General features: G+C 37.4%; 1 long non-coding RNA gene across 1 annotated transcript; it reads left to right on the top strand.

Annotated features, from left to right (window-relative positions):
- Positions 1-840: 840 nt before the first annotated feature.
- LOC122548905 lies at positions 841-6447 on the top strand. The gene is made up of 2 exons (XR_006311359.1): positions 841-934; positions 3555-6447. It is a non-coding gene; the product is annotated as an uncharacterized LOC122548905 (long non-coding RNA).
- The last annotated feature ends 16042 nt before the right edge of the window (positions 6448-22489 follow it).

Below are 22489 nucleotides of genomic sequence, written 5' to 3'. Positions count from 1 at the left end.
GGCGGAGTGGACTCGATGGGCCAAATGGCCTTACTTCCACTCCTATGTCTTATGGTCTTATCTCAAAGAATAGGTGAGATGAATAGTGCAGATATATTTAAGGAGAAGTAAGTCAATAAAGCAGCAAAAAATTGATAAATAGACTGATAGGTTGTTGTGGTCCTGTTCGCCGAGCTGGGAATTTGTGTTGCAGACGTTTCGTCGCCTGTCTCGGTGACATCCTCAGTGCTTGGAAGCCTCCTGTGAAGCACTTCTGTGATGTTTCCTCCGGCATTTATAGTGATTTGTAGTGAGGCATGGCACTCATCCACAGATTCAATCAATAAGCACATTGACCTGGACCCAATATACCGGCGATTGCAGCAGACAGCTGGAACTGACAACCGGAAGCGGCAGGTACAAATCACTATAAATGCCGGAGGAAACATTACAGAAGTGCTTCACAGGAGGCTCCCAAGCACTGAGGATGTCACCTAGACAGGGGACGAAACGTCTGCAACACAAATTCCCAGCTCGGCGAACAGAACCACAACAACGAGCACCCGAGCTACAAACCTTCTCCCAAACTTTGAAGACTGATAGGGTTTGAAAAATTAGAAAGGAAGAAGGCTTGTGGCTGAATGTTCCAATTTCCAACTAAAGCTAATAATACAAAGAGATATTTTAAACAAATCACTTAAAATAGTGACAGAGAATGTCATTAGAAAGTGTTATTAAGTGATGTTTGACATAGGAACCTTCACAGATTTGTTGGTATCAATTTTTCACATATTATTTTACCTTCCTGAGTTGACTCACATTCTTTAGTATTGATTTTTAAAAATGCATTCACAGGATATGGGCAAAGTTGGTCAGGCAAACATTTATTTCCCAGATGGCAGTGCAAGGTCAACCACAATGTTGTTGGTCTGGAGTCACACATATGCCAGACCAGGTAAGCATAACACTTTCCTTCCCTAAACAACGTAAGTGAAGCAGATTTATTTTTCTCTCCTGACAATCGACAATGGTTTCACGGTCATCATTGGACTGTAAATGCAAAACATTTTATTAAATTCAAATTACATCAATTTCTGTAGCAGAATTTGAATACAGGCCACCATAATGATTAATTAATCGTGTAGTAATACTACTACTAAATCATTAACTTCCTGTGAAAAGAATATGCAGTAAAATCCTTCAATCAGATAGTTCCATTTTCTTTCAATAGTTATTTATGTGTATATCACAGGCAGAGCGAGAAGTCATTGCCATGGAGATAATGGTAGTGAATCACAGTCTTCATATTCCCACTTATCTCCTATCCTTGTCCTTCTCGTTGGTCGAGATCACAGGCTTGGGAGATTAAAAAATGCACATACTAATTAAGAGCATTAGTATACCACTCGGCCCCTTGACAATTAGCAATTAAAACTAATTTGCTCTCAAGTCAGCTCTGCCATTCAATTAGAAGTTCACATTTTTATCCATCATGCTGAATCTGCCAAATCTTTGGCCACTCATGTAATCTATCTCTATCCTTTTGCAGACTCTCTCCCTCCTCTTGACAATTTATCTTGATGCAAATGGCAAATGAATTCCATTCCATGCAAATAATTGATGCACCATTACTAAGCATTATGGCACTCTTTTAGAGCTTGGAAATGCAGAATGGGTATGGTACAGTCTACAGCCACAGTGTGCTTGCTGGAGAGTGAATTTTAAATGGCTGATAGGTTGAAAATGATTGACACTGTCTTCTGAGCATGATTATGAAAGGTAGACAGCAACTATTTCTTCTTTCAGAAGAGAGAGGGTAGAATATTGTAGCAGCAGCAACCTCCATGTCCAAATAGTGTAAATGACCAACTAAAAGATACTGTACCTGATCGCACACAAAATCTATATGGCATATTTAATGTAGTATAAACTAATAAGACCTCCATGCTGCCTCAGAAACCTCTCTGTCTTCCCTAACGTTCAGACGGTGAGAATCCTCTTGCAGACAATTCCTTCCGAGGCAATGAGAAATAAGTCTCTTACAAACATTGCAAATCTCCTTCAGGAAAGACAGACAGCCTTCAAGATGTATACACTAGCTGGAATACAGTGTTGTGCTGCTGGGCCCCTGTTTAATACCTTTATTTCTGGAAATGGAAACAAATCCATTTTCGATCCTCTTTTTTGAACAAATTTTTAAAAAAAACTCATCTAAAAGGTAGCTCTCCATTTCAAATTAATGAGTCAAGTTGTGCATTGTAAAAAAATAAAATATTTATTAATAAATATGTCATAAACAAGAATACTTAGGCTCAGATGATTTGAAACTTGATTTAAATGAGTTTAATGTCTAATCATTTAACCTCACTAAACATATGAAACAGTAAAAGCAGAAAATTGATTAAAATACAACTATTTAAATAATTTTGCAATTTGCAACTATTCACAATGTGAAATTCTGTGTGACCTCTTACTGAGTAACAATCATCCCTCAACAGGTATTGCCACACTAAAACTAAAATTATTCATTTAAATCAGGAAGAAGAAAAGTCTTGCTATGTGGGCAGTAATGCTTGTTTCAAGGCAAACTAGACAAAGATGTAAAAGGCTTCCAAATGGCTTCTAATTTTTTTGTTTGAAAGTATGTGAAGATTTCTGCTCGTTGGTCTAAACATTGCAAGTCATTTATTTGCTTCATGTTTACAGACAAAATGGCTTCCTAACTTCACTTTTAACTGTAATTCGTTCAGTCCCCCATTACTATGCTAATAATTTTCGAACAGCTTTCATGGACTATCAATGATTTGTGTCCAGGGCCATGAATGAAGGACTGAGCGCTCTTTGTGGGGCCCACAGATGTGTCAGACCTTGCAATGTGTCATAACGATTTGGATAATGGATAGTGATTGGTATGAAATTGCTTTAACCCACATGCTGTCATTGCATTATGCGTGGTTAATCAAAAGCATATGACTGCCAGGAAAGATGTAGCTCATGCCAAATAATCTATTAATTTAAGCAGGGATGGCAAACAGACACCAATTCTCCTGCGAATAATGAGGAAACGTAGAGAGGGTAGATGATGTGCAATAGGGTGAATACACACATATCAAAACTGGAAAGGGGAGTAAAAATAAATAAAACTGAAGCTGTCACACAGATATAATCAAGACTGACTTCATGGTCAGGTTCTATGTGGATGACAAGCCTATTTATTTGAAATTCTCCCTTTCTCCTGTTTGTGCATTGACTCTGTCTATGCAAATTAGCTGTCTGCCCTGCAAATAAGACACAATATATGCTGGTTTTATCGTTATTTTGATGGGAGGGGTAAATCAGCTTTTGTTATTCACTGAATTGTGGAGCACTTCTGATGCATGCATAAGCAAGGATTATTTAAACGAGGAGAAATTCATTTATGTGATGTTGTCACTTGGCAAAGATGAGTGGCAGAATCATTTACTGGATATTTTTAGTCCTGATACATTTTGTTCATTGAGCAGAGACAGTTGTCAATGTGTTTGTATTTATTATTTGTATTACAGAGGGACTTTTTTAATCTATGTATTTTACAGGCAAAATGCTCCTCCACTGATTCAGAGGGACAGAAGAGACCACTGGGAATCAACTGCTAAATAAAAAAGAAAGGCTCTTATGTCCTGAAAATAGCCCAATAACAGACAAGAGATGGAATGAACCTGAAAGAAGACAACTCAGCTGCTAATATGGTTATTTTGCTTATTTTGACAAGTACAGTAGAAATGGAAACTGACAGCAGCAGATCCATTTTCTCAGAGATTTGGAGAACCTACTGAAATGCAACAGTGAGCCATTTTTTTTTGTGTTTATTCGGTTAATTTTGGCTTTCTGAATACATTAAATATAGGCAACTAATTTAACTGCATGATTAGGATTTATGGAAGGAAAAATTGTCATGTAAACATAGAAGATATTTCAGCCTTTTAAGTCAATTGAATTTTTCCAATAATGTTGTGGAGATCAATGAATCTTGTCCACATTCTTAGTTAATTCTGTCCATGAATATTAAATTCAAATATTAAATTAGAAAAGGATGAACATTTTCATAATTGGTTCCTGTGCTAGGTTCCTAATATGTTATGACTCCAGATAGGACACCCCAAAATTGTAGAGTTTGTGGCATAATACACAAGTCTTCTGACTCAGAGGCAACAGCTCCACCAGTCACAGTTAACAGTTGGTTTTTGTACTAGTCCAACAACTTGTTTGCTCATTTATTTCCTATTGCTAGCCCCTAAATTATCTTATTCAGTATATTTATTTTCACAAATTCATATTCGACTTGATTTCATAATCACTAGATTGCGAGTTAGGTGTCATAGTCATTTCAATATCTAGCTTTGAAATGAGTGCTAACTGTGATTATTTTAATGTAATCTAAATATTTTAGAATGGAGAAACATTGAAAATGTGATCCAGCCTAATCCCATTTCTCCATCTTGAATGGAGGTAGCAGCACTTCAAGTGCACATCCAAGTATTTTTTAAATGCATTCTAGCTCTGGCAACCTTTCAGGCTTAGAAAGGGAAGCATCCCCTATGCCTTCTTAAGAACAATATTTACTTAATTTTGTTTTCTCACAACGCTTCTAATTTAAATTTTTCTACTTCTGTTACAGTAGTCAAGGCCTGTAGGGAGAATACATTAGATTAGACTTTACTTTGAAAAAGTGTGTTTCAGTTAAACTAATTTCCATTTCACAGCAAAGCAAATTAAAAAGTTCAATAAAGAAATAAGTTAACATACTTTATCACTGAAAGAGAAACAAGAAATAATCTCTAAATAATCTAATGGTGAACAAATGTGCATACATCATCTGGATTGTGTTAAATACAGCACTGATGTGAACTGATGGAAACAGTGCAGTATTTATGTCTGAACTCAAATTGAACCATCTCCAGGCAATAATGGCAAAACTGAGAAGGAATCTTGATACTGAGCTCCAAGAATACTTTACAGTATCTTTAATGTGGGTCTGCTCTAGACTAAATAACAGGTGTATCCAATCTTTCTATTCTGCTGGAAAGACAGAGGAAAAATGTATTTGAAGATGAGGTGACCATTAGCAATACTCATATGATGGTAGCCCAAACCACTGGACAGGCAGTGAAATAATTTGTGGTGCAGTGCATACAACGTAATGTATAACAATGAAACAAATGAGCAGATATTCTATTTTCATAATGTCAGCTATGGGTTAAATGTTGACCATGTATTTAGAAAACATCCTTGCTTTGATTTAAATATCATCATGGAATTGCTCATATACATCACAAGATAATTTCTGCCCATCAGAATATAAAGGGTTGATGCTGGATGGAGCTAACCAGTGCTACTGGTTGTTGTTCTATAATATCCACCCAAGGTATCTCAGATGGTTCTAGTGAACATGACTTTAACATATACAAAAAAGCAAACTGATGATAGCACATAAGTGAAACAGGATAATCGGCAACAGACTTCCAGGGCAACCAACAGTATCTCCTTAACAGAGAAAGAATTTATTATTATGTCTAGAGATCTAATTTTAATGCATGTTTTAACCAAGCTTTTCAGTGATATTATTACACTCTGCTGAAGCAGGCGGGACTCGAACCCAGGCCTCCTGGCTCAGAGATAGGGCAATTATCATTGTGTCCCAAGACACCCCCACTAGCATCCATTTTTGAATTATGTTCATTAATGGGATGTGAGTGACACTGGCAAGACAGTGTTAATTGCCTTTGAGAAGTTACTGTAAGCTGTCTTCTTAAATTGCTGCAGTCCTTGGGCGTAACAGCATAACAACGTCAACGATGACTTCAGGAAGGGATTGATAGATTACCCAGCCTACAGTGAAGGATTTCCAATAGATTTCCAAGTCACGATTATGAGTGACTTGGATGAGAATTTGCAAGTGGTGGTGTTGCCATGTCTCTACTGCCATTGTCTTTTTGGGTGGTGGAATTTAAAGATTTGGGAAGTTCTGTCAAAGGAGTGTTAATAAGTCACTAGATGCAACTTCTGGTTGGCACTCACTATTAGCATTAAAAGGACGATACACAATTCAATGATGAGATACAGTATGTAGAAATAAGAAATTTATTTTAATTTACTAAATATGGACTGCTAACTCCAAATACCTTTTCACAACATTAGCAAAAATAATGCTCAGCTTCTACATGACACATTTTGGGGATTTTAACCTCTGTGGGGAATTAATAACATTCCTGTCATGGAGACTTTGTGAGGGGCATCTTTGAATGGTCAGGCACGCCTAAAACATACAGAAGAAATGCCTATTCAGCATTAGGCAGGTAGGTTACAAAATAGGCCATTTGTCCAAAGCTCATATGCAAACAATCTGACTTCAAATGTGTTGTTATTCAACTGGTTAAAGCCAGGATGCTTTTGAGGGATTGCATTTCTATCCCAATACCAATCAAGGAAGCACCAAGAAGAATTAACAAATGATCTAGGGAATGGAATTGTACCATTGGGTATGGATAGTAACCGAGATGATACAGTTTAGCATGATCTAGAAGTTACGTTACTGGTGGTCATTCAACAACACCAATCAAAGGCAAATGAAACATCTTTAAGGATAAACTGCCTAATATTTCAAATAAATAAATACTGAAAGAAGGTAATCAAAATAGTCCAGGCTCACAAAAAATGTAAAATGAACATGAAAATGAAAAATAATCCTTTTTTATATTGTATAGTGAGCAAAATAATCTAAGCACCATCAATAGCTTAACAATATTTAATGCTGACATGTACAATATGGTACATAGATTTCTAGAATCTATTGTATTTTGTTTCCATAAAAATAAAAACACATGTGTAGTCAATAAACAGTATTTAATTAGCTAAAGATGAAGTGAAAACTGACCAAAGAGTATTAAAAGACTTAAAGCTAAACAAGTTCTCCATCAGTACAGCACATCAGGGAATGAAACCACAGTGACTGAATGCAACGTAGAAATTTCCAATCAAAAGGTACTGAAATGCGATTAAACAGTACCTTGAACAGCATGTTCTGATTAATAAGCCACAATAAAATCTTGCCAAGAGAATAAACAATGCAAAGAAGATCCATGGTATTCATCTCCAGTGTCATCTCCAATATGAAATTGACTATTCGTTTAATATTTGTTCATGGATGTAAGCTTCATTGGCCAAGTCAACCTTTATTGCCATTCCCGAATTGTCCTGAAGAAGGATGTGTTGAGAACCCTCCTTGGACTGCTACTGTCCTTAGGTGAAGGAACACTCATGGTGCTGATAGGAAAGGAATTCCAGGATTTGGACCCAATGACAGTGAAGGGATGATAATGTACTTCCAAGTTAGGAGTGACTTTGAAAAGAATTTGCAGGCTATGATCTTCCCAGACTTTGCTATTCCAATTTGTAGACATCAATAGATTAGAAGTTGCTTTCATAACATTGTAAAACTGATGAGTTACTCTCATGCATCTTGTAGATAGTACAAACTACAAGGAGATGCATTGGTCGTGAAGAGAGTGAATGCTGAAGGTGATGAAAGAGTTATTAATAATGTGAGCTGTTTTGTCCTGGATGGTACCAAGCCTCTTGAGTTTTGGAGCTGCACCAGACAAATGGAGAATATGCCAGCACACTCTTCACTTATGTCTCATAAATGGTGACTTCATTAGATTTTCAGGGGATGAATTATTTGCTGCAGAATCATTACCCTTTGAATCTCTCCTGTAACCATAATACTTACATGGTTGATTCAGTTCAGTTTCTGGTGAATGTAAATGTCCAGGACGTTGATAATGGATGGGGTGAGGGTAGGATTCAACAATGATAATGTGATTGAATGTCAAAGGCAATTATCCCATTCTCTCATTGAAAATAATCATTGCTTGACACTTGATGAACGGTCTGTCAATCTGCTTTGCTGTCTGTGGATAAATGAGTTGCTATCTTTCCTACAGAATGACTGAAACTTAAAGGTCATTCATTAACAGTGAGTTAATATGGAACTTCCTGAGGCTACAAAAGCGAGAAGCTTCATTGTGCCATTGCAAATCTGGTGCAATACATTGCAAAGCTTTCCTTGAGTAAAATATTTGCTGGGTGTGTACCCCGAAGATAAAACTTTGAGGATACTTACTCATGGGTCACCAGAAGAGTAGAAGGTTCATCAATGCATCCTAACAATAAAACTATAGCCCTCAGCAATCCTCCATAATACAAAATAATAGTTGGAAGGATCATCAGCTTAGTTTTAGAGCAGAGCACATCTGCTACTTGCCTTAAAAGTATTATCCTTTCTCTATCCATTTTGATGAGTAACTTTTTTTTCTGTTTGTGATATAACAGGCACTTTACAGAACAAATGTTGTCTGGAAGGCTGGTGATATCCTTAATAAAGTACCAATGTCATAATTTGGTTAGAACTGGTAGTCATCTCACAGCTGTTACTTCTCTGGGAATATTCAACTTGATAATGAACAAAAACAGGTCAATAAGGTTTACTGAGCACAAACAACAGTGTCAGTATTACATTTTTACAAGGACAAAGAAGACAAACATTGGTAATATTTTTTTTTAAATTGAAGCTAATTTTTAATGCTCCTTTCTCTTTATTTCTGCATGCAAATGAACATCTAATCTAGGAGGTTGACGACTGTATTAATTTCTGTATCCCTGCAAAATTGCTTTTTATTTTTTTCATAAGATGTGGGCATTACTGGTAGTATTGGTATTTGCTGCCCACCGCTAATTGCACTTGAGAAGGAAGTGGTGAGTCACTTCTTTGAACCTCAGCTGTCCACGTGGAGTAATGCGTGTTAAAAGAGCCCCACAATTTCAATCCAGTGACAAGGAAGAAGCAGCATCTTAGTTCAAATCCAGATGATGTGTGACTTGGAAGGGAACTTGCACATTCTCCTGTGCTTCTACTTCCCTGGTCCACCTAAGTGCGGTGGGTCATTGGTTGGAAAGGAGCTTTCAATGGAGCTTTGCTGAGTTATTGGAATGTATCTTGTATGTAGTACAAGGTATTGTTCTTCTTCTGAACAAAGGTCACTGGACTCAACATTAAATCTATTTCTCTGTCCACAGATGCTGAGTTTCTCTAGAAATTTCCATTTTTACCTATTTTACCCTCTCTGTCTGTCTGTAAGGGAGGGTTTATCAAAGGATTAGAGAGTTAATTTGTAGTATTAAAGGCTGAGGTTTATTACTGTTTACTTGTAGCTAGAGTTTAATTACTTGTTATAAGTAACGATAAGTAATAAGTAAAAGTGACAGCACAGTTGTTGAGTGGCTAGCACTGCTGCCTCACAGCAGCAGGGACCTGGATTCAATTCTAGCCTCAGCTGGCTGTGTGGAATTTGCACCTTCGTGTGGTGTTTAAATGGGTTTCCTCCTGCAGTCCAAATATGTGCAAGTTAGGTGGATTGTATATGCTCATATCCAGGGTTATGCATGCTAGGTGGGTTAACTATGGTAAATTTGAGTTACAGGGATAGGGGGATGCAAAAGGTCAGTGCAAAATCAAAGGGCTGAATGGCCTCTTTCTGCACTGTAGGAATTTTATGAAAGAAACCTGTTTTTGTGCTTCCTACCAATCTGGCTCTCAATGTCATGTAAATCAGGAAGTTTGGTGTACTTTTGAAAATCTTTAACTTTTATGACAACTCGCGGGGTTTGATTTCCAGTGTACAACCCCAGTGACTATTAACGTCTTTTTCCAAATGAAAGTCATAAAGACTATCCAGTAACTTTGTTTCCTCATTTTCACATTCTCTCTTTTTCTGAGTGTTTCTTCAGATAATTTCAATCCATAATCCAACAGCGTGTATTAGGGAGTGGCATGGTTTATCCAGTAAAAAAGATGCCAAATTAAAGAATGCAAGTGTGTAATCTTGTAACATGCACCCTTTGTGTGTTCTGAATATGGTGAAGTAGAATGTTTGTCATGTCATTTCTTAAAATGGTCTGTCTGCATGCGTGAGCCAACGACAGTGAATGACAGTAGCATAATAAATCATCAGATACCTCACACGTAAATTGTAAAGTATATTGGCACCTTCTACTTATTGATTGAAACAACACACTCCTTGTTACATGGCCTCCTTGTCACACTCTTCCTTGGCAGCCTGTTTCATTTCTGAATGGAAAAATTTGGAAAGAACAGCAAACATTTATTCGCTGAAATTCACAAGATGTGGTTAAACTCAGCTCAATTCCATTTCCACATTGCTGTTCATGGCCCTGCAAAAATACAATCTGAACTCAGCCCTTGCAATTTTCTCAAATATTATCCACACATGCTGGAACACCTCTTCCTCCCACACACACCCACCACAGACAACCAAACACAATCCCACTCCCATTCCACTCTACCTATGTGTTGATAAATCACCAATGTGCTCTAACCAGCAAGTGCCATCAGTGCATCAGTTTGACATGCATAGATGAGTTGAAAAAGGTGGTGCTGGTCAGGCAGCATCCGAGTAGCAGGTGAATCAACGTTTCGGGCATAATTCCTTCATCAGGAATGTGGTAGGGGGAAGGAGGCTGAGTGATAAGTAGGAGTAGGGGGTCAGGCTGGGAAGGCTAGAATGAGGCCTAGACATCAAAACGGGCATTGAAACAGCGGGCATCTAGGACATGCTTTGTTTGCTGAACATTCATTTGATGCTGATGACTAAAATTGGAAATATGATTGGAAAGGTGTGAAAATATGGGGAAAAAGATGTGACATAAATCAAGGATTTACTGAGTCAAGGGAATGATGGATATTGATTTAAAACCAGTTAAAAGCAAATACACATTTTATCGCAACAATGGTGGTATCCTGATTTTTATTTATGTATTTCTTCACAGTCAAAATATTATTGATACTGAAATCTAAATTAATTTGTGGAATACCCCCTTCAGGTACCCTTTCTCAATTAATCCAATGTATTGTTTTTTCCTCCCCATACCCGCTGTGTGTGTTCTACCATACTGTGCAGTGGCTCATTAAATTCCTAAATGCACTTTTTAAAATAACAAACAATACAAACACATTTAGATGATGAATTTTAAACTTTCTTTCTTTAATGAATTCAGTGAATATGCCTGTTTCTTTCTATACAGTTCATATTTAATGTGAAATTATTTTGTCTTTCAACCAAAAATGCATAATGGTTCATTGATAACACCATACTCTTGTTTTCTTTTAAATCGGTATTTCTGAGGTTTTTTTTCCCTGCCTTCAGCCTTCTTTCTTGCTGTTGAAAAAAATGTTGATTTGGTTTGGACCTAATAGCATATGAACACCAGTCATCGCCTGAGACCAATCTTCGCTTTATGGGCATGAATATACTCATTGCAAAAGGAATTGCTGAGAGGGAAAAAATAAACTTACGTTCATATAGCACCTAGAGTCTGCCAAAGAAGATCACAGCGAATGAAATAGATTTGTAATAGAAGAAGCATCACAGTCAATTTGCACTCAGCAAGATTCTATTCACAGCATGAAGGTAATAGCCAGATCATCTTCCCTTTTCAATATTGCTGATTTGGTTACAGAAGTATTCCACTCTTCTTCAAACAGTGCCATGGAACGTCAGATTTATTTCTGAAGAAAGTTTAGTTTAGTTTAGTTTAGAATTGAGAAAAGGAGGAATTTTTTCAGCCAGAGGCAGGTGAATGTGTGGAATTCATTGCCACAGAAGGCTACAGAAGCCAAGCCATTGAGTGTATTTGAGACAGAGATAGATTGATAGGTTCTTGATTAGTATCAAAGGTTATGGGGAGAAGGCAGGAGAATGGTGTTGAGAAACATATTAGTCATGAACTAATGACAGGACAGACATGATAGGCTGAATGGCCTAATTCTGCTCCTATATTTCATAGTCTTATGGTTTAGCAGCTTATCTTCAAGATAGTATCTCTAATTGTTTTGGATTTATTCACCATTGTACTGCAGTATCCGCTTCAGTCTTACACTCAAATCCCTGGTGTGATCTTGAACATACAAGCATGCAGTCACCAATGAGCCACAGACAGCCATGACTGATGACCAGAAGCCTGTTACTTTCACAGGCATGTTTGACCAGAGTCTGGGATCTGGCCTGTTTCAATGAGTTCACAGCAGTCTGCCTATGAACATAGGTAGGGAGGTAGGAATATCAGAACAGGAGAAGACCATTCAGCTCCTTAGTCTACTCCATAATTCAATATTACCATGGTTAATCAGTGACTCTTTCCCATAGTATTCATTTCTCTTTACATCCTTGGCACTTAAAGATCTGTCCATCTTGACCTTAAACATACTCAATGATTGAGCTTCCACAGTCTCTCTGATAGAGAGTTTCAAAGGCTCACAACCCTCTAAATACAATTCTCTTCATCTCTAAGTATCCTACTGGTGTTCCCATTATTTTGAAATTGTCTCCCCTGGTTCTAGACTCTTCAACCATGCATGGAGCACACTTTACCCACAGGTACCTACCTATACATTAATATTTTATAAGTGTTGACTCTTATTCTTCGATACTTTCAGAATACAGGACCAGTTTTCTTGATATCTCTTCGTAGAACACTCAAACCATCCCCCAAACAAGTCTCATGAAGTTATGTTACATTTTCTGCATAGAAAGATTATCCTTTTAAAGGTAAAGAGACCAAAACTGTACATGCAGCTCCAGGTGACCTCTAACAAAGGTTCTATGCAATAGCAAGAAGTCTTTGCTACTCCAATCCTCAAATGCTAATGACTAATTTGCCATTAGCCTTCCTAATGCCTGTTATACTTGCAGGTCTGCATTCAGTGACTGATTCACAAGAACACTCAGTGCAGTGATTGTAATGAGATCAGCCAAATGGATATCATAGAGTATGAGTTCCCTGACTGGGCTGTTTACCTGGTCCAAACAGGGAGCCCTGGCTGACAAATATAAACAGGGGTATCAGAGGTTCTGCTCACTCTGAAAGCTGGTTCTGAGGAAACTGGATTAGTGTCAAGTACTATGCACATGTAAATAAAGGGTGACTTGGTGATGGGATACCAGCCCCTGTGGTCCCTTTGTGTCTTTATATTTTACTGCTTCTTACTTTTTAGGAATACTCCACACATCTGCCCCTCTTGCTTAAATGCGTGACCTCAAATTTTTCCACATTGTATTCCATCTCCCACGATAGTGTTCACTCATAACCGTACCCAGTTCCTCTTGAGATTACTTTGCATTTTCATTGCAGCATGGGTTCCCATTGGGTTTTATGTCATTCATGAATTTGAAATATTATAATTGGTCCTGACATCCAAATCATTGATATACATTGTGAACAGCTGGGGACCAAGTACTGCTCTGTGGAGTAGCTGCTAGTCACAGCCTCCCAATGTAGAAATGACCCATTTGTTCCTGCTCTCTGTTTTCTCTCTGTTTACTCCTTAATGTATCCAGTGCATTACATTCTGTCCCTTTAAAATTGTAATCAGTTTCTGTACAGCAGGTACATTTGACATTACTGAAATAAAAGAACTTTTGGTTTTGATTTTCAAACATCATATCTCAAAAGGACAGTGGCAAGATAGTTCATGAATCCATTCTTCAAACAATGGTTGCAGAAGTTTTGTAATAATTTAATGTTTTCATAAAACACACATCTATATAATGCATACATTAGACAGACACACATACAAAATAACAGATGGCTAGTAATTCACAGGGTGTTCTACCATGGGCTGCACTGCTCAGCCCTTGAAAAATACCCAGCGTGAATAATTTTCATCACATTAATTTTATCTCTGAGATGGATAAAACTCCAACAGATGTTTCCCTTTCATTAATATAATGAAGAAGAGAGCTGAAGTAACCTCTCAACAGATTTGTTCACTTAGTAACCATTACAACACTGAGGATGTTCTTTTTTTATTTATTAAGGGATGGAGTTAAAAAGAAGGATATCATTGAAGTTTAAGACAATTCAAAGTAAATTGATTAGTAACAGTCACAAGTTTTTTTAAAAATGAATGTTAATATGTAATGAAAGGTTAAAGAACTGGGAAGGAGCTCCCCATTTTTTAGGGCTTGTGAAAGGATCATTTAGAGTGGGGCATGAATGCAATGAAGACTCAGGGGACAGGAGGACCATGTAAAATAGGTTTTCTGCAAAGTATGCGGAGCAAAGGAGGAAATCCCTGAGCAGAAAAGATCAGAGAAAAATTGCTAAAATACAAAAAATTGAAGATGTTGCAGTTGAGACATGTGTGGTAACATCAAAAGGTAAGAGAAGCCTCATCTACTAGTTGTAAATATTTATGCTTGTTCTCTTTTCAGCATGTGAGACTTGCCACATGGAAATGAGAGCTGATTTCTAACATTTGTTACTGGGGAGATTGACAGTCACAACAATGAATGAATTGCAATGCTGGGTTTCCTCAACGCTGTGAGCTCATAACCTACAGAGGTGCTAGCTGCAGCAGTCGTACAGGAAAACAGAGAAATGCGCCGAGCATAAGCACTGACTGACTGCAACAATGCAACTTCCAACACTGCTCTAGAACATCTGTTCAGGATGTGAGAGATAATAAAAGGTGAGAGGCATAGTCAAATAATTATGAATGTAAGGAGCAATGGAGAAAAGTCTCCAGCAGAATTCTTCATGTTAAAAATTGCTACAATTCATAAAAATAAAGTTGCTGTGCAAACTCATGATAACATCAGAGGTTACCTCCATTTGTAATTCACCACTATTTAAAAACTCTTTTTTTACTATAGGGCAATGAAAATTAAAATCATCCAGACCTTTCAAAGAATCGATAGCTTAAAGTGTAAGTGAAACCTCTTATAATATTGCACAAATAAGCATTACAAAATCAAGACCAAAAAATCAGAGGACCAGAATTAGGGAGAGGTGGTGATGCCATCGGACCAGTAATGCAGAGACCTAGCCTAATGCTCTGGAGCCAAGGAGTTGAATCCCATCATAGTTGTTTGTAAAATTTGATTTGAATTTTTTAAAAATTGGAACTAAACATTTCACCTAATAGTGGCTGTGTATCTATAGTGGTAAAACTATTTGCCATCTTTACTTGCTCTCATCTTCATGTGACCTAGATACATAGAAATTTGGTCTGGTTGCTGGTTCTGAGGAAACTGGATTAGTGTCAAGTACAATGTACATGTAAATAAAGGGTGACTTGGTGATGGGATACCGATCCCTGTGGTCCCTTTGTGTCATTATATTATTAAACTGGAGAGGGTTCAGAAGAGAGTTATCAGGATATTGCCAGGTATGAAAGCTTTTAGCTATAAAGGAAGGCTAAATAATTTGGGACTTTTTTCACTGGAGTGTAGAAGGTTGAGAGGTGACCTTATCATGGTTTATAAAATAATGAGAGGTATAGATAGGGTTAATGATATGTGTCATTTTCTTTGGATGGGGCATTTCAAGTCTAGGGGGTGTATTTTTAAGATGAGAGGAGAAAGATAAAACAAATACATGAGGGGCAATTATTTTACATAGAGGGTGGTTCGCATGTGGAATGAAATTCCTGAGGAAGTGGTGGATGCAGGCACGGTTAAACATTTAAAAGACATTTAGAAAGCTTTACGAATAGGAAGGGTTTGGAGGTATAAGGGCCAGGAGCAGGAAGGTGGACTAGTTTAATTTGTGATTATGTTCGGCATAGACTGATTGGACTGACGGATCTATTTTTGTGCTGTATGACTTTAAGGTCTCTAATATGGCTTAGTAAGCTGAATTGGGGATAAATAAGAAATGCTGACCTGGTTAGTGACATCCATATGCCATTAATGAATATAAAAAAGAAACTATCAATCAGGCATGGGCTCAATTATTTCAACGATGTGATGGATGCCTGAGCTTTCAGCCAAGCCTCGTTATGGATTCTCACATACCACATTACATAATAATTTTGCACGGGGATTGTCCCACAAGTCCCTCATTAAGGAAGGATTTGACACTTGTTTTGCACAGCCACCTCATACCCTTAACAAATGGGCTTCCTGAACTTGTTCATGAAGTAACTTCATGCAGATTGGACACAGCTAAACAGCAGCTCTACCATTGCTAAACCTTTCAACATTATTCCCCAATTTACACGTGCTGAATAATTGATGAACCATCAGCAGCACATGCCTGAAATTGTGTTAAAAAGAGTCAAAAACAATGAAAACTGAATATTTGACTTTTCTTTTCAACAGATGAGCAACATATTTTGTTTCATGGATGCTTAACTTTCAACTGACTTAACAAATACAACCCAATATTGTTAATCTAATTTCAACTTTTTTGCATTTTTGTACTAATCCAATTTATCAGAAAAGATTAACACAAAGTTTCTGAAGCTGACATGGAACATTTATGACAGAGAAATCTCGCTGATAAACTGCAATTGAAATATGTTCTTAAAGTTGAATTATAGACACTTCATCTTCTGTTTAAACTATGCTGAATCTGACCTGTTTATGCTTGATGTTAACACCAGGAATCCCTGTTCCCCTTCATTCTAACCACTATATATCATCTAAAAATAAAAAAAAATAAAATGTTTGTTGTTGACTTAGGCCCTTTCTTTTCCATTATCAACTGACCTGCCATATATTTCTCGACCTAGTTTCAGGCTGCTATCACTTATGAATGCTTTCTGATTGCTAGATATACAGAACTCTATTTCTGGATGTACTCAGTGTTCAAATGACATTTTTAAAAAGCTCTCAATTTCTTGGATTCTCACAATAAACTTGTAACAATGCCTTATGAAATAATCCTGGCTGCCTCTCTAGATACATATCTTTGCCTATGATAAATAAGTAGAGTACTTTCTCCAGTCTCTTTTTTTACTATACTCTGGTTCAAAACTGGGATTACAGTCACTGCTGTAGTCTCCAAAATGCAAGACACTCCAACATTTACTTTATATTAAATAGCAGGTCTTTTCTTTGCCCCTACCTTATGCATTCTGTTCCATTATTTATCTTGATAGTGGGCAAATGAAAAAAAATCAATCAAAGTTGGGCAGTCCTAATCCTGCTGACAGCGTGTATTTGTATCAGATGATGGAAAGTTCAAATGAAAAAGGCACTCAGCCTCTGATGCTTTCAAGTGCAGTACAGGCCAGCAGGCACTTTCAGTCCTACTGTCAGCTTTCTGTGTTGGTGTAGGAATGATCAGCCTTTTATGCTGTCAGCTTCATGCAAGAATAAGCATCTTGATTGCTGCCGAGGTGTGGCTAGTCTTTATCTGAGCTGAGAAGGAGAATGGATTTACTCAGGCCAAATCTTTGAAGCATTGCCCTGGGAATAAACCATTTGGCCTGCTATTTTTATTTTAAATGTTTTTCCTCCATTGATATTAAGGGAAAGGTGTTGGAACAGAAGAGAAGCAATTCATTAAGATGCAAATATTGAACAACTGAAGGTGAATAGCATTAATGTCTGAGAAGCACAGCGCACAACTTGACAAAAAAAATTAACAATATTCAGAAGTTCGTCTTCCAAAGAACATGACACTGAAAAAAATGCTATATTTGGTTAAACGTCTGCTGTGTGGCTCACTTACTTATTATCCTGTTTGTCATTGACTGGTCCCCAAAGTACTGGGTGTAAGTTACAGTATACCTGACAACCTACTTGGGCCTAGACAATACTGTAAAAATATCTTAGCACTGAATACTAATCCAAGAAGGGCATTTTGCATAAAATTGTATTCCCAGGGCCACTGCAAGTTCACCAGCAAGCTCAACTTAAATTTCAGTGAAAATCCATTAACAGACCTTTTAAATATATCAAAGCAGATCCAAAAGAACAATGAACATACCCAAGTATATTAATAAATATATAAATGCAAAGAAATGCCGAAATACAACATAAATCAAATAAATATGTAAAATCCAATATAAGAACTATAAATACTGCTCAACTGTAAGAATGATCTCAGCAATCAAGAAACACAAAGACTTGAATGAGCAATAGCAGCAGCAGCAATACCTTGTTTTCCTAGAAGCATTTCGATATCAGAAAATGTTGCAAGGTAATTCATTAAAGTATGATCAGCCAATACATGGCACCAAGTCAAAGATGATATTAGGATAGGTGACTAAAACTGATAGTTTAAGGAGGGCCTCAAAAGAAGGAGAGGTGGAGAGGCAGGGAGATTAATGAGTAGGATCAGAATTCCTCTGAAACTGGAATTTATGAATTATGGAATAATTATGGGCACAAATACTGCAAAAAAAAGCCAAGGCCTCAACAAAAACACAGAGCCAGACTATATTGTAAGGGATTAAATTCAAGTACTCCAGCATTGCAGTAGAACTGATATTCCTGAAAGGACTGGAATTTGGACCATTACTGCACGAGATACAAGCAACAGCCAACATGTAACAAAATTAAGAAATTATGGAGACCGTTGTTATAATGTAGTGGCCCCAGACAACAGTTGTTCACTCTCATCAAGGAAAGAGAGAAAGCATTGACACGCATATCAGTCTTGGAGCTAGAGATACTTTGCCTTGGTGAGGTTCATTGTTTCCAGTGGTGGACATAACATCAACACTGCATAGATCTGACTGTGACAGATGAAAAGAATCTTTAGAGGTGTTGAGCACTGACCGTCCAACAGGATGGACTCACAAAATGTTTATCTAGTATTTTGATAAGGATCTATATAAATGGATCAAGATTGAAGGACTTAGCACTGCAATCAGAAGAGGTAGGACCAGTCAGCTTAACTCAGGCCTACATTCACCATGTTGAGACCACAAGTATTCTACCCAAATTGAAGTAATCTTGGTCAGGAGAAGAACTTCAGTCAAAAAGACAGTTAGGAGCTGTCAGCCTGGTTCAAGCATAATATTCCTCACCTTAAGGATCAACCACATGGAGGATTGAAAGTTACCCACCAAATCCTTGGGTGTTTTGGGCTGAGAGCTTGAAGAATCTAACAATCAATCTGGATGAGGGGATTGGAGTCTGATTTGATTGAGGTTTGGGTGGAAACATGGGGTGTTTCCTATTGCTCTTCAGCAAAGGTTGTCCTAATAACTTGTGGTGATTGTTTGTGTGGGTATGAGATGAGGTTAAATAGTGGAATAATTTAAATTGGGCATACCAATCAAGGTGTTGTGAAGTGTCATTAAAACTATCTTAGAGATATGCATATCAGGATTCAAGGAGATTTCTAATGAACAAAACGTTTACAGTTGAATCAAATTGTCTGTGCAATCTTGTACTTTGTAAAATTCTAAAATCCATGAACCTTTGGGGAAGAGGGAAATGGGAACTTCTTAAAACAGAAGAATTGCCAAAATTGCAGATCTGGATGGCTGAAGGCACGACTATCATTGATCAGATGAAATAAGAAAGAAGGCAAAAGAAGTCAAAATGTGATATATGTAGGATTTGAAGAGAACCATCGAGGCTAAGTGCGATTTTCAAATTATGAGGGCTGAAGCCATGAAAGGAATTGAATACAAAGATGACAATTTTCAATTGGTGGCATTGGAAGTCTACACCTTAATGATCTCAGGAAAAATAGGTGAGTTAAAAAAGGGACAGGTTTAATTATGAACAGACATTTTTTTTTATGTAGTTAAGACCATAAGACCATACAATATAGGAGCAGAATTAGGTCATTTAGCCAATCATGTCTGCTCTGCTATTTGATTGGGGTTGATATGTTTCTCAGTCCCGTTCTCCCTGTACCCTTTGATCCCTCTATTAGTCTAGAAGCTATCTATCACTGTCTCAAACATACTCAATGATTTGGCCTTCTGTGGCAATACATTCCATAGATTCACCAGCCTCTGGCTGAAGAAATTCCTCCTTGTCTCAGTTCTATGCCTTCACTTTGAAGTTGTGCCCTCAGGTCCTAGTCTCTCCTACTTGTGGAAGCATCTTCTACATATCCACTCTATCTAGGCCTCTCAATGTTCTAAAAGTTTCAATCAGTTCCATCCTCATCCTAAACTCCAGAGTACAGACCCAGAGTCCTTAACCGCTCCTAATCAAACAAATCCTTCATCCCTGGGATCATTCTGTAAATCTCCTCTGCACCTCCTCCAACACCAACACATTCTTTCTTTGATGTAAGTCCCAAAACTGTGCATAATATTCTAAATTTGATCTGACCAGAGTTTTATACAGCCTCAGTGGTACATCCCTTCTCATGTATCTTAGCCCTCTTGAAATGAATTTGAACAATAAATTTGCCTTCCTAACTGCCAGTTGCACCTGCATGTTAATCTTAAGAGAATCCTGAACAAAGACTCCTAAATCCTTTTGTGCTTCAGATTTTCAAAGCCTGCCCCCATTTACACAGTAGTGTACACCTCTATTCTTCCCAAGTGCATAATCTCACACTTTCCTACGTTGTCTTCCACCTGCCACTTCTTTGTCCACTCTTCTAGCTTGTCCAAGCCCTTCTGAAGCCACCTTCTCCTTAACACTACCTGTCCATCCACCTATCTTTGTGTCATCTGCAAACTTAGCAATAATGACCTCAATTTCTTTATCCAGATCATAAATATGTAATGTGAATATTTGTGATCCCAAAACTGACCCTGGCAGAACTCCACTTATGAAAAAGGCCCCTTTCTTTCTACTCTATGCCTTCTTCCAGTCAGCTAACCTTTACAACATGGGTTCTTATCTTAGTTAGCAGCCACTTGTGCGGCACCACGTCAAACACTTTCTGGAAATCCAAATAGATCATGTCCCCTGGTTCTCCTTTGCCTAACTTACTCATTACATCCTCAAACAATTCCAACAGTTCTATTTTACCATGCAATTCCAAGTACTCCACAATCTCATCCTTAACAATGGACTCTAAATGCATGCCTACAACAGAGGTCAGTCTAACTCCCTATAATTTCTTGTCTTCTTGCCTCTCTTCTTAAACAAGTGTGTTACATTAGCCATTTTCCAGTCTTTTGGGACCCTCCCTGTCTCCAGTTATTTCTGAAAGATCTCCAAATTACCCATGAAATTCCAATTTTTTGTAAAGTTGGGAGGCTGGCCAGGACATATGGGAATAATTAAGTCATTAGGCAAGATAACAAAACAGAGATGGGTGCAAACACACAAGCAAAAGTATTCTGTCATTTGCACACTCTCCCCGTGTTTGTGTGGATTTTCTCTGGATGCTTTGGTTTCTTCCCACAGTCACAAGGTGATTCGGAGAAAATAAAGTCAACCAGTTCTGAACGGGGTTTTGAAGCTGTGAATGTTGTTTTATAAAAGCCTCTGATTGGTACCCCTGCTGTGTTTGACTGTTTCGCTCATTGGTTTTCACTTCAGTTGTTGACTTGTTAGTTGTTCTAATAAGAAACTAAGAGAAAAAAGAGTTACAGTCATTTACATATTCATATTTCCTCAGGATCAATAGCTACTTAATAAAGCTGCTATCTAAAGTTGAGCATGTTTAAACTGAATATTTAAACTGCAATTTTATTCAGGTTTGATAAGGGTTGATCATTACCTCTTGAATATTAACACAGTCCCTTGGTTTTGTTCTGTCTTTCAATTCAAACTAAACTCCCTTTATTCACTTTTGTTCCATATCCCTTGATACTCTTACCTAATAAAAATCAATCACAGTCTTGGAAGTTTCAAATTGCCCAGCATCCAGATTTTGCACAAGAGAGAATTCTTGATTTCAACTACACTTTCTATGAAGACCTCTAAGTTTCTTCATTATTATACTTACATGGCTCATCAGTTCTCTCCTTCAGTTTAATTGGTTTGGATCCTCCATGCATCCAAGGCACTGCAAACTTAATAGTATTGTTACCTTCTTTTTTAATGGAATATACTTCTTCAATATGCTTGCAACTTTTTAAAAAATCTGACCATTGCTTTAAAATTCTGCATTCTGAATTTTCAGTTCAGCTTAAATCCATTGGCTCACTTCTCAATGATCAACAGATTGGATCTAATCTGATCGACTTATTGTACAAGTTTTGTTCAATTTTTATTTGTACCTAAAGCTTTATCATTCATCTACTTTTAGCTCGTGTTATATTACTCATGTAAGCCGACTGATATCATTATAGAAAATGTATTTAAACATTTTACTCCTTCTCTGTTCATATTAATAAATCGTGAAGTAAAATTTCTCAGTACAGTAATTTTGTTATTCTAGTCAACTCTCTAATATTACTACAGATTTCCTTCCCACAAATGACACTCCAAATAATAATTTTTGAGAAGATTTGGAGTTCAGGTTGATGATAAGTATGTAAATTAGCTCACTGAGCTGGAAGGTTAGTTTTCAGACATTTCGTCATCATGAATAGGTTACATCATTAGTCAGAGTCTCTGGTAAAGTGCTGGTGGTATGTGCCACCTCTCTATTTGTAGGTCTTGGTTTCCTAACATGGGTGATGTCAGTTCCAGTCCTTTTTTTTTAAGGTAAAGTAGATGGGATCTAAGTCAATGTGTTTATTGACAGAGTTCTGCTATGAATGCCATGCTCTAAGAATTCTCATGCATGCCCA

Source organism: Chiloscyllium plagiosum, chromosome 4, assembly GCF_004010195.1.
Source record: "Chiloscyllium plagiosum isolate BGI_BamShark_2017 chromosome 4, ASM401019v2, whole genome shotgun sequence".
Lineage (NCBI taxonomy): Eukaryota > Metazoa > Chordata > Chondrichthyes > Orectolobiformes > Hemiscylliidae > Chiloscyllium > Chiloscyllium plagiosum.
Note: the sequence above shows the minus strand (reverse complement) of the source record. Positions and strands in the feature narration are given on the sequence as shown.